The following is a 13,672-nucleotide window of genomic DNA, read 5'->3' as shown; positions in this document are numbered from 1 at the left end:
ACACCATCTTTTACATTAAAAATTTTAAATTTAGAATTAAAATTATATCACACAAATCAAATATAATGACCCAACTGTACTATGGTTTAAAAAAATACTAAAATAAATGCTGACAATTTTTTTTTTGAGGAAGATTGGCCCTGCACTACCATCTATTGCCAATCTTCCTCTTTTTTCTTTTTTCTCCCCAAAGCCCCAGTACATAGTTGTGTATTATAGTTGTAGAGTTGTAGCTCCTCTATGTGGGACGCCGCCTCAGCATGGGTTGATGAGTGGTGCATAGGTCCGCGCCCAGGATCCAAACCAGTGAACCTCAGGCCACCGAAGTGGAGCATGCGAAGTTAACCACTGCGCTACTGGGCCGGCCCCAATGCTGACAATTTTAATTAATACTGAGCCATATATATTGTTTTGTAGGCACAAAATAGTCCTAAGTATTTCTTTTCTGGTAAAAATATTTGTTTTCTAGGAAGTATGTGTGAAATTTATTTTTAATGCATTTATAGCCGTAAAATCTGTGGTGAATTAATTTATATGTTAGTCATTACCTATTAGTAAGCGTACTTCCTATTTCTTGACAGTAGACTGTGTCTATAGAATTTAAAGGTGAATTTTTATGCAGCAAGGACAGAATTTATGAGGTGTGGAAATAACAATGGTCATACAGTTTTAAAATCTACTTTGTACACTATGGGAGGAAATGAATCAGTGAGTTAGAAAACCTTTCTCCCTTCACAAATCATGACTACTAAAAAGGGAAAATAAAGGCATGAACAACAGATCCAAGTTACAGCTTGGCACTTGCTTTAGAAATTTGAAAGATTATTTAGAAATGATACCTGCTTACATACTGAAGTGTGTCTTAGAGAGCTTGGTTTCCAAGTAGTCTAGTTTAACAAAATTCTTCATAACTGTCTGTATAAGATATGGTCTCTAAAATATTTTGCAAACTATGTGGAATGTAAAAGGGAGAAATGAGGCTAAAGCTTTTGAGAAATACAAAGTGCCCTTTGACACTAATATTCAAATTGCACAATATCGTATTGCATTAATTTGGAATTAATATTAGCTTGTCTCTGAGTTTTGTCTTATTATAAACATTTTCAAATTTTCTAAAACATCCTTTTAGGTGTTGATCGAGTTTCCCTTGTTTTATATCTGTTTACTTGGTGAAAGTAGGAAGATAACCTGGGTGCATGGTCTCCATAATATTGTTTTTGTGGTCCCCAATTTCAGACCAGGGTCTGGGCCTTTTTCCTGCTCTGTGATGTGGTTGGGCTGCCCTGTGTACCCACCACCTTCTCCTCTCCTCTCCCCATCTCCCTTTCTCTTCCCTCCTCTTCCCTCTCCCCTCCCCCTTATTTGTCACCACCCCCCCTTCCCTCTGTCACACACACTCTCCTCTAGTATCCCACCTGATTTATAATGACCCTAGGAGAAATCAAGACTGAATCCCTCTCCCCTGCTTCTACTCTACTCACTGAGTGTGGCCATCGGCTCTCACCTCCCAATCTCATAATCACCATAAAGATGATTAGCAAAAGAATGAGTAAGAAGGAAAATATATGCTTACTAGGTGTTTGGAACAGTGTCACATTTACTTTCTTGCCATTCTGAGGCCTCAGCACAGTGATTATTCTTTTAGGGAGTGTTCAAAACCTTGCTGTCAGTAGCTTTGGTTCAAATTGCACAGGGCAGTGTCACCATTAGCTTTTGAAGAGACCTTAGGATGCACTGATCTGAAGACGGGGCTTGATTCTTGTCTCTGCAATTGGCTGCTGCTGCCCTGACCCCTTCACTTACCTCTGTCTTTTCCCTCATCTTGAAGCTGGTGACGAGTCTTGCTTCCTTCATTGTGCCTGGCGTAGCTAATGAGTGTCAAGTATTTGCATCTTCTCAGGAACGGTATTATAAATGTAAAATATGATTTTGAGGCATTGTTGTGTTTCTTCTTATGCCCAACAATGGATGCAGTGTGGGATGTGTGGGAATTTTAAAATCAACTTCTATTTCTTTTTTAAACTTTTCATTTTAGAAACTTGCAGATAATAAAAAAGTAGAATAGTGTCGCGAAGCCTCATGTACCCACCGCTAGCTTCAACAGTGGTCCACTCAGGGCTGGTCTTGTTTTAACCACATCCCTTTCCAGTCCTCCTGTTTGCCCCCAGATTATTTGGAGGCAAATCTCTGACATCATATTATTTTCAAATGTAAATATTTCAGGGTGTATCTCTAAAAAAGGGAACTCTAAAGAAATTGCTGCCAAAAAGGTTAGTATTCTCAACATCATCAAATATCCATTTCCAATTAGTATTCAGATCTCCCCTGTTGACTCAAAAATATTGTTTTACAAATTCCACATAAGTTATTTGTAATTTACAAGATGCAGATAAGGTCCGCATATTGCAGTCGGTTGATAAGTCTCGCAAGTCACTTTTCAGCTATAGGTTCCCCCTCCCTCTTGAATTCCTTGTGATTTATTTGTTGAAAGAACCAGATCATTTGATTTTTTTCTTTTTCAGAGTTTAAAGTCCAATCCAAACAATGAAAATCAGTAGAAAAAAGGGAGTATAGTTAAGTAATTACAAAAAATAAAAATACTTCCAAGTCTGATCTTTCTGGCATTGCCCTGCCCGTGAATCACAGGAGTTACGTTGTCCAGGTGCAGGTGGAGGGGCCCTGCGTGCAAGGCCTGTAGAGGAGTGGTTGGGAAAGGTCATTGTTCATTCCTCTCCAAGGCAGACAACTGGTTAGGACTTGTTTTTTAAACTTCCCTCCTCTAAGAAGCAAACAGCCAGCATTTATTGAGCACTAACCATCTGCCAGACTTCGTTCTCAGTGCTTTTAATATGTTCTCAGCACTGATTTTATAGGTGAGAGAGCCAAGGCACAGAAAGGTTGGGTAACTTGCCTAAGCTGACAGAACTGGCAAGAGGCAGAGCAGAGCAGCAAGCTGGCAGTCTGGCCCCAAAGCCTCCCTCTAAACACCACCCCGTTGGCCTCAGCCGCATTCCTCCTCGAGTGCTTCAGTATTTGTCTGAAAGCTTCCATAGTTGAGCAGGATTTTATTGGCCAGAGTTAGAGCTTCAGAGACTGAGAGTCTTAATAATACATTGTTATAAATTATTAATAATGATAATACTGAAACTAATATAGGGCCTCAGAAATATTCTATGCCATAGAAATTGGTTTTCCAAATTGAGGCTGTCTCAGAATCCTTTAAGAAGAGCACAGCAGCCTTGGCTCCTAGCATGTGCCAGTGATCAGTGTCTTAGATTCAGTGCTTGGAGATGTCAAATGCACAAGGAGCCAACATGTGAAAATCATCCCCTTCCAGTTCACTCAGTGGAACAATGAAGCACATGATATCCCCTCAGGACCGGGGAGGGTACATTTTCCGACAAAAACTGGAAACAAATTGTCATCGAAGTTGGGCCATACTTAGAAAGCCCATTCATTTTACCTCAAGATAATTTCTGCCTGACGTTGACTCAGAACATTAGGCCTCTGATGCGTGTCACTGAGACCTCTTGGTATTGGTAAAGATTTAGTGATATTCTGACAGATTCTTGCTCACATACACCTACTCTGCACTTCTTTTCCTCTTTGCCTTCCTCAGTTGTTTGTGTAACAGCAGCAAACCAGAATCCCCTGCAGGTACAACTACATTGGACTCAACTATCAGCAAAAATAACATACTTTTATTTATTTGAGTTTTGGACAGTCTTGATGTGATTTCTCACTATAAAAGATAATTTATTAGTAAAAAAAATGTTTGTCAAATTAAATTTTATATGAGTAAAATATTTTTAGAGAGCATCTATGTGGTTGAAAGTTTATAATTTCCCCAGTCTATAAGAGGATAGCTGGAAAAGTCAGGGAATCATTTCCCTAGATATCATCTGTAATTTTGTTGGATTCTATTCAATTCATTTAACTGAGACTTACATAATGCTTATGATGTGCCAGGCACTGTTCTAAGCTCTTTAAAAAATATTATTTTATTTATCCCTTATAATAACCCTCTGAGGTAGGTACTGTTAATATTCCCATTTTTTATAGATGGGGAAACTGAGGCACAGAGAGATGAATAACTTGCCCAAGGTCACACAGCTGGTATGTAGTAGAGCTGCCGTTTTCACATGAAATCTGATCAGGTATCAGTATTCTTAATCACTTTCCTATACCCATTCTCATTATCCTCAATATTTATAATGTTCTATTTTCTTCCTCAACCAATTTTTACTTACCAATGTGTAGTAAGGGGTTTGTTGAGAGTTTTTTTTTTCCTTCTTTTTTTCTTCTTTTATGAGGAAGATCAGCCCTGAGCTACCATCCATGCCAATCCTCCTCTTTTTCGCTGGGGAAGACTGGCCCTGGGCTAACATCTGTGATCTTCCTCCACTTTATATGGGACGTTGCCGCAGCAATGGCATGACAAGCAGTGCGTCGAGGCGCGCCCGGGATCCGAACCCAGGCCACCAGCAGTGGAGCGCGCGCACTTAACCTCTATGCCACGGGCCCGGCCCCTGTTCTTTTAATAAACTGGATTGGGAGAGACTCAAGCTTCTTGAGAATTGACAGGAAGGATCCAGTAACAAGGGGGAGGCCACACTCAGGGGAGAGGGAAAGTCATTGTGGATCAAGCTCCCTTAGGAGGCATCAGGAAACAAGCTTGGGATTGCAGGTGGTGAGATGAGCCATGGGCCAGAGAAAGGGAAGGGTGTGGAGGTGTGTAAATTGACATATAGGATTGGGAATATCAGAGAGTTTTTTTAATATAAAGAAATCAAACTACTTAGCATTATATACTACAGATGTCTCCTTTGGCTTGCATTAAAAATCAGCTACTGCATGATTTGGTGGTAGAAATAGTCACATGCTTTCCATAGGCTGTGCAGTTATGAATGTGTGTATTAATTCTTGTCTTTCCTGTATTGATATGTGTCAATTAATCTGCAGCAGGCTGTAAATTATATGGGCCAGTGAAAACGACATAGTTCACTGGTTGACTACTTCGCTTATAACTTTCGTTACTTTGTTTAGTGATGTATTCTAAGCCTTCGTTAATTAAAATTATAAATTTGTTTCAGGGCTAATCCATTACTGTATTTCATTCTCATCAGAGAATATAGTTAATAGGACAGAAGTGCCTCCAGTGTAGGGCTGCTCATGCATGCACGCTGCTGGCATGGGCTTTTATTGAGAAAACAGCAGCAGGGTAGTACTTCTGGAAAAAGTCTTATCCTGGTGATTAAATATAAAAAGTCTGTTTGTAATAGTTAAATTCAGATAAAGTTTGCTTTCTGCTGGTACCTTATTCACATACTTTCCTGAAGTTATGTATGTTTTTCTACCATCACACAAGTAAACTCCCCATTTTCCTTGAAACGCTTCATTCCCATATAAATTTTATATTGCCCACAATTACCTTCTTTTCAATTTATTGTTCCAATTCTGTCATTTAAGAAAAAGATAAGTAGTGAATATTATTGGTGAGGCACAGATTTTTTTTTTATATGGATTCATACTGAACTGTGAAATATATCTGAATTTATCTCCATCCTCAAGACACATATCTTCCTGTATCTTGTGCAGGCACCACTATATGGTATAGTGGCCTAGCTCTGGTGTCAGTGTCTGGGTTCAAATCTTGACTTTGTCATTCAGTAGCTGCATCATCCGGGGCGAGTTAATTCGTGTCTCTTCTGGCTGTTAACTGTCTGCTAAATAAGGATTATAATAGTACTTTCCTCATGGGATTATTTAAAGATTAATTGAGATAATACATATACTTCTTGGTGTAATGCTTGACACCAGGTAATTGGTCTGTAAATATTACCTATAATGTTGATGATTTTAAAAAACTACAACAGGACATATACTTTAACATAAGCAGAAATGATATGTTGTGTTTGGTCTTGAATTCTTAAAGAAACCATATATTCCAAGGAATTATTATTGTTTTAGGTATATGTTATTATAGTTATATAAGATTTAGAGAGACTTAGGAGTAAACAAGTGAAATGGCATCAGGGATGTGATTTGTTTTAAAATACTTCAGCAACAGGAAAAAAAAGAAGAAAGAATAAAGAGATAAGAGGAGCAAGTGTGGCAAAATTAATGATTGTGGGATTCCGTCTTATAGGTATGTGGGTTCTTGGTTTAATTTTTAGCATATAGTGTGTATGGTTAGTGAATTACCTGCTTAAAATTGATTAATGTTTTATGCATGTGGGCAACAAAGCAATGAGGGCAGGCATTATTTTCAGTCTCTGTAAAGAAGACTGGTGTATTAGTCTGGTCTAGTCACTAACCCCATAGATGGTCTGGATTCCATGCTGCTTAGAATAATATTCCTAGATTCCTATGAATGGAGAATAATATTTTTGATAATGTATTTGACAAAACTTAAGAGGACTGTTTTCCTAAAGTCTAGGACATTCAGTGTTACATAACACATACATTATAATATTACCTTTGAGGCATAAACTTTGACTCTTTGCAGCATAAACTTTGACTCTTATATAAAGCAAATTAGGCAGCTTTTAAAGATCAGTGAAGATTCTGTGAGAGGAAATACCTTGCATGCTTAAGCAAAATCCTGTGTGTGCATGAGGACCACCTTCCCAGAAACTCTGAATTAGTATAGGTTCGCCCTCTCAAAGGTGAGAAAATGCAACAGTTGTATGAATGGCATGTTAACCTCTAACTCTTCCCTTGTTTGTCATTCATTCATTATACTAGTGCATGGGAGGGACTGTTGTGTGCCAGCAGTGTGAGGCCCTGCTGGAGATCTAAAGGTGAATCCTGGAGCGAATGGCAGAAGGGATCCAGGACACAGGTGAAGGAATCTACTTTGAAAAAGAGGAAGGATACTTCTTCTAACATGAGAGGAAGGGAGGTGAGGGCAGTGAAATGGGTATAAAATGTTGAGATGGAAAAGAGAGACTGAATTTGCGGCCTTGATCTTTTATAACTAAGTCGAGAAACAAGATCAGCTGCCATTGGAGAGCAGAAGAGAGAATGAAAAGGAGTTTAGGGCTGAAAGTGAGTTGCAGGAACAAGGTAAGTGTACTTGGAGCAAAAGTGTGGTAGGAAGTGAGTTAGTGACAAATAGTAGAATTGATGAGTGCGGCGAGGGCCCTGCCAGAGACATCTCAAGTTGTGAATCCTGGCTCCCAAGTTCGACAGCTTTTGCCAGAGGTGCTCAGGAAGTAGGGATCATAAGTAGGTGGTGGAGTTGAGGCTGAAACATCACAGTTGGAAAAGAATGAGAAGATCAGGAATCTAGCATAATGGTTCAGAGAATCAAAGAAATTACAACCATAGCTTCTAGTAGGTCTCTTCAGAGGCTGACATGATCTAATGGCCTTTTCATTTTTTAGAGGAAATTAAAGAACTCATGTCTCTTTTGAAAAAACTCAGTTATTGGGAAAATTTTTCCAGAACTTACAGACCAGAGCAGTCAGAGAAAATAGTTCTTCAGCCCACTCTAGGAAAAATGCTAATATTTTTGTGTGTATATTGTAGTACATAACACAGTGAAGAGACCAGATATGGTTTTTTAATTCTCTGAGCACTGTGCTAGAATTTCTCATTTCATACATCATTTACAACTTATTATAGTGTGATCACACAAGTTCAGCATCTATACTTTTACATAAATTAGGAGCATTTATTGTTTTGAACATTGAAAGATTGTTGGCATAGATCTCTCTTTATAGTTTTATGTTATAAAATGACCTCCAAATTGTAACCTTTGCAAAGCAAAGTGACAAAAAGTCTGACTGGCCATACGTGCAGGGAACATAACTCTGAGAACAAAAATAGATGAAGAAGGTGTTCAGAGATCCTCCTTGGATTGTGGCAATATCAACTATTCCATACGGCCTGGGGCGTTTCCTGCTGTGTCTAGACATGCTGGCAGGGATCTCACTGTGGGTGTCTGTACATCAGTGACCCGAAGTGACCTTCCCTCGGGCCTCCTGTTAAAAGACACTACTGCTTTTCCACTCTCTCTCTTCTTCATTTGATTCTTCCAGCAGGTGCATGAAAATGGGGATTGTTGTCACTTTGAAGTTAATCAGATTTTGTGCTTTACTCTCCTTTGGTCACATTCTGTGTTACATAGCAAAAACAAATAATTGCTTTAGAGATGTGGTGATGTCATTAATAGGAGAGATTTTAAGAAACAGACCAGGAGGAGGATCTAAGTTAAAACAAAACAAGCAAAGAAATAACTTTATTCATGCTGAGAACACCCAGGGTAGAAGTGATCCACTCTTTTTCACTGTAGCGTTTTAAGAGCCATACAATTTCAATTATTTTTGAAATTGTAAATTACTGCATTATTGTAATAATAAGTGGCTGGAAATTCAAAGTGGCAGAAAACCAAAAACTCACAGAGTAAATGGATTGTGAACTGGCTTTCTCTTTCCCTTTAGCTCTAAGCAATTATTCAGGCTACTTGTCTCTCTTTACTTAAATAGTGCAGTGTTTTAAAATGTGATCAGAAGGCCCTTTCACTCCTATTCCTGTGTTTTAAAAGATGACCAGGTTGGTGTTCTTTTCACTGGGATTCTGGTCATCTCTGTCTTTCCTCCTCTGCCACGTCTGCTGCCTCGAGGGAGTTCAGATTAATTTAGTTTTCCTAAATTCCCTGCTGAATAAGTTACCATCACAAATAGCAACCCACCTTTCAAGGACTTCTTTGGTATTCAGTGCCATTTATGTTGTAAGATGATTCAATATTGACAAAGGAATTATTAATGATACGGCCCTCGTTAGCTCCTTTTCTGAGGGTAAGCCTCTCATCATCTTTGTGTTCCCCGCACCTTGCAGAGTAAATTCCGTTACCTTGCAGGGTAAGCACTGATGCAGTTAAAGGAAGCTTACAAGTCTTTCATTGTTGTTGAGGCAAAGCATTAACAAGTCGTGCCGTTGTTGTCTTCACTTTTGCTAGCATCCTTCTACTCCACTGGAGATGTGCTTATTAATAAGAGGGAAAAATCAAGGCGTTCAGGGCATCAGAAATGTTTATGGAGTTGTTTTCATGTTATTCTGTGTTAATCAGAACTATGTTCTCCGACATGTCTCTAGGGGACCATCATTTGCAAAAACTGTCCTGCTAAAAAAAAGTGAACAAAAATTGACAGATAAATACATGGCGTCTTCTCCTAAGTATTTCTATTTAGAGATTTTTGACTACAAGTTAAACAGAGACTGCTTCTTCATTTTATTTCCATTGAGCATCATAGATTTCACACTACTGCTGTTGAATATATTGATGTTCATTCATTCAGTGAACAAATATTGCTCTCCTCCTCAGGGCCTGATGCTGATCTGGGCGTTGGGGACACACCAATGAATAAAACAGGAGAAAAAAAATTCCTGCCCTCTCAGAACTTACATTCTATTGCTATTCAAAACACTATTAGGCTTTAAGTCAAGAAATATTTTTAAAGGCCAGAGTTTCTATACCATCTCTTTGTATGGTAACCAATATGCTGTTTTGTGTTTTCACAAAAATTTTTGTGATGTCTAAAGCAATGCTTCCTAACCTTTTCAGTGCCTAACACTTGTTTTAAAACATCTTTTTTTTGAGATAATAAATGCATGAAAGATTTATTGTACTTATTGTTTCTACAAGGCTTGAATTACTTAGATGTTTATTATTTATTCTGTTTTAATTTAAGATTTCTTTGCTTTTGCAAGGAACTTCATGCTTCAACCCAGAGACTAATAAAGAGCTCAGGTTTGCTTTATTTTCAAGATTCCTTATTATAGATGCTTTCCCTATGAAGAGGCATTGTTAGAAAGGTCAGAATAATTACCATATATAGATCAGAATGATTTCTCCCTTGTGAAATGTCAAAGATATATGTTTACAATGATCAAATTATGTAAATTCCCAGAAGAATAAGCATAAGACATTCTGCCTGTATACAGCCCTTCTTATTTCATGGTCCCTGTGTCTGTTGACCAGATCCTATCATTGCCTACTTTCTGTTACTTTTCTGAGAAACTTGTTTTCTAGTGAAATTCTTAATGAGTTCTATAGAGATAGATGCAAGCAAGTATTGTCCTGAATTGTACAGCCAAACAGGATAGCTGTTTCTAAGGATTTTTCTTGAATTCAACTTTGGGATTTGTAGGGTCTCAAGTCTTCTGAACTTATAGTCATGACTGTTTTTCTCAAATCAACAGTGAATCCAAATCATTTCCTTAATTCATCAGTCACTTGTTTGGTCTGGTAATAGCACAGGCAATGTGAAACAGCAGGTGATCTGTACACCACTTATTTATAGCTTTAAAAAGTGTTGCATTCCTTTTTTTTTCATTGAGTGTTATCTTCCTGGAAAGAGTTCTGATTAGGATAGCTTTATTCTCAGACAGGAAAAATAACATGAAGTGGTTTTAAATCACCCTAAGTAGTAAGAAAGAATCAGCTTGATGTTCAAAATTGGCAACAGAGTTGACTGTAGTTTAAAAAATCATCTCCCCTTATATCATTCAACTAAAGCCAAGTCCTTTACTGTCCTAACAAAGCCGTCACATTATCTGGCTGCTTAGTCCCTCAACCCTCAAATATTTGTAAAGTAAATCTGGGCTTGACATTAATATTGAAAAAAGAAAACTCAGGGTCTGTCTGCTCTTTAGTTAGATGACTACGGAAACTCTGGTATCAAGGATCATCCTCTTTCCTATTTCCTTTTAATCAGAAGAGCTCATGACCCTAAGTTTGCTTTAGTTTTAAAATTAGAAAGCACATTAATAGCTTTATCTCGGAAGACTTGCTTGAGGAGTTGCTTTCATTTTTTGCCAAGGAAAAACTCTGTTGTTTGTATCAGTCACATGGTTGGGAGAAGAAAGGGCAAAAGTCTTTGACCTGAAGGTATCAGACATTTGTTGCCTTTTTCTGATATATATGACTGTCATAAAAGACAGTCAGCAAAACAGCGGTCCTTAAACATGACTGAGCTTTTGAACATATATGGAGCTTTTAGGTCCGTCTTGACCTAGTAAATCAGGGTCTCCAGAGTAGGGCCTGGGCTGTATACAGCTCCCCAGGAGAACGTTGTACATAGTCAGGTTAGGAGCCCCTGGATGACAAGGCCAGTGAGTCCCTTCTGTTTACCACTGAGCATTCCTTTCATCCTTCTGTGCCATAGTGAGCACCAGAGCTCTTGGTCCAGCGGCCACCCTAGCCAGCACTCCTTCTCCGGAGAGTCTTGCCTGGACTGCAGTGGCACCAGCTCCTGGGGGCGTTACTACAATTGAGAATGCTGCTTGAGCTTTCCCATTTTGAGTTGTTCTGTGCCACTCATCCTAGGAAAGAACAAGTAACAGTTCCCTGCACAGACTGTTGGAAGCATCATGCACTATTAGTTGATCAGAGAGCACTTGAGAAAATGCAGGAGAAGCAGTGAAATAGAAGCATTGACATCACCTTATATTTGTATTCTCTTGATTTAGAGGCTCTAGAGTCAGCACAGCTGAACCAATCTCTTAGCTCTTCTCACGATTCCCTTTCCGTCTTCTTGCTCCCCCTGTTTCCTGCATGGCTCCTAGAGCATCTCCCTTCACTCCCACTCAGTATAGAATAGATATTAATTATTATCCTCACAAACAGCATAGTTAAATGTAAGACAAGTGACTTTGCTTTTTCAAAGATGCTACATGGAGTATTTTTTGGTAAAATTGTTTTATAAAGGAGGAGTGTAAAAGGACTAGAGAGTTCAGTTCTTTTCCAAATTCGTTTACCAGAACATGACCATCTAAATGTTTTCTCTCTCTTTGTTACTGTTACTTTTGGAGACCGTTAAGTTTATTTCAATAATTTAACTGTTCAAAATGATTTTAGAAGTATTCTTTGTAATTTTTTGTAGATTGATGAGACTCCTAATCTTTCACACCACATGTTGCAACCCAAGATATTACCCAGTCATATATTTTTGGATAAAGTACACATGTAACTTTCACATACATTAAATCGCTAGGCAGTTTTGCATCTTGTGAGAGGGGAGCTATAGAGTGATAAACAAGAATCCATATAGAGAAATATAAAAATATAAAAGTCTCCTTGGTATTGGCCATTCCTAACTTTAGGTTCATTGCTCTTCGGAGGCCACCAATTGTCCTAGAAACACCCTATGGGAGAGCCACTTGATGTGATTGCTCAGAAGGCCGGGAGGACCCTCCCACATCTGGCCTGGAGGCCTCTGAGATCCCAGGTAGGGCCTTTCCTACAGAAGTGTGACTGCTTCTGAGTGGTTATGATAGAAGGAGGGGCAGGAAAATAGAAGCATCCTCTCCTGCTGAGAAGGGGAAGAGAAGCCATTAGGGTCTTCAGATCCCTACTATGCCTCCTACATTATTTGCATCACTGGTAAGAACTTTTCTACCAAACTGTGCTGTTGGAATACATTCTTCATTATCAGAGGTCTTTTGGAGTACATCAAAATGTCAGTAATGCAGCTGAGTGGGTTCACAGACATAAACTCCCTAAACACAGATATGTTTGTGGCTTTATTTTTTTTCTTTCAGCTTCATGTGTTTTTAATTATTATTTTTACTTTATTGAAAATATTCACAATAAAAACCCTTGGTTGACATGACATGGTTAGTTTTGCTCTTTGTCCATTTCAAGGTGCTCTGTTCTTTTAGAGACAATGTAGCATTGTGGTTAAGAGCTTGAGACTCTGGAGTCAGACCCTGGAAGTTAATTTCCTGGCTCCATCCTTGACAAACCTTGCAACTTTGCCAGCTTACCTAATATCTCCAAGTCCTGGATTTCTCATATGTAAAATGGGGATGAGAGTGGTTCCTACCTCATAGGGGGGTCGTGAGAATGAAATGAGAAAATCCATGTAAAGCATATGTCACACTGCCTAGCACAGGGTATATATTTACTTGTACTGTTTTTCCCCAGGGGCCATTCTGGGGATGCTGATTTATACTCTTATTTTATTATCTTGGTTTCCTCCAATCTTTCTTAGAAGAAGGCAGGTTATAAATAATAAATAATTGTGATTTTTTTTTTTATTATTTCCGAAGAAAGAATTTGTCATTATTGATTTATAATATAGTGATTTATAATGGCTCACATGGATTTCAGGTGGACACTAAATTTCTCCAGCAGTGAAATCTCCTCTGGGAGAACATGGCGGTATAGGGGGAGTCAAATGATGATTTTTCTCTGCTAGTAATAATATCAACTCTCATTTCTCGGTGTTTCTCTAAGTGTTTTATTTGCTTATTCAGTCTTTGGTGATGAAGAAGGAGGCAATATTCTCATTTGAAAACATATTATGTCATTGTAGATTTTTCCATTACCATATGTTTAGTATAATAAAGATATAAAACATGCATGGGGAACAGGGTTACATGGCGTGATCTAGAATCTGGAGATGCCCTGAAGTTAATTAGATGACTCGCACATCTCAAGTCTGGCAAGGCACTATTGATTGATAAGTCTCTTTGGAGAATTTTGTATATTTCCCTCTCATAAAGTGAAGAACATTATGGAGAAGAGAGAGAAGGTTGGGAGGGAGTTAAATCTTCCCAGTTATTTGGAGTTTGTTGTATTTTTTCCTGAAAGATTGTATTTGTTCAATCTTTAATTAAACACTAAGGAAGTACCAAATTATTGGTTAGCAGCTGGGGATGT

General features: G+C 38.4%; 1 protein-coding gene across 4 annotated transcripts in view; it reads left to right on the top strand.

Annotated features, from left to right (window-relative positions):
* The window catches only part of DOCK4 (dedicator of cytokinesis 4), a 447,327-nt gene that overhangs the window by 207,605 nt on the left and 226,050 nt on the right, over positions 1-13,672 (top strand). The window lies entirely within an intron of this gene.

This window comes from Ceratotherium simum, chromosome 1 (assembly GCF_057802395.1).
Source record: "Ceratotherium simum simum isolate JZ-2026a chromosome 1, ASM5780239v1, whole genome shotgun sequence".
Classification (NCBI taxonomy): Eukaryota; Metazoa; Chordata; class Mammalia; order Perissodactyla; family Rhinocerotidae; genus Ceratotherium; species Ceratotherium simum.
This window is presented reverse-complemented; position numbering and strand designations above follow the sequence as displayed.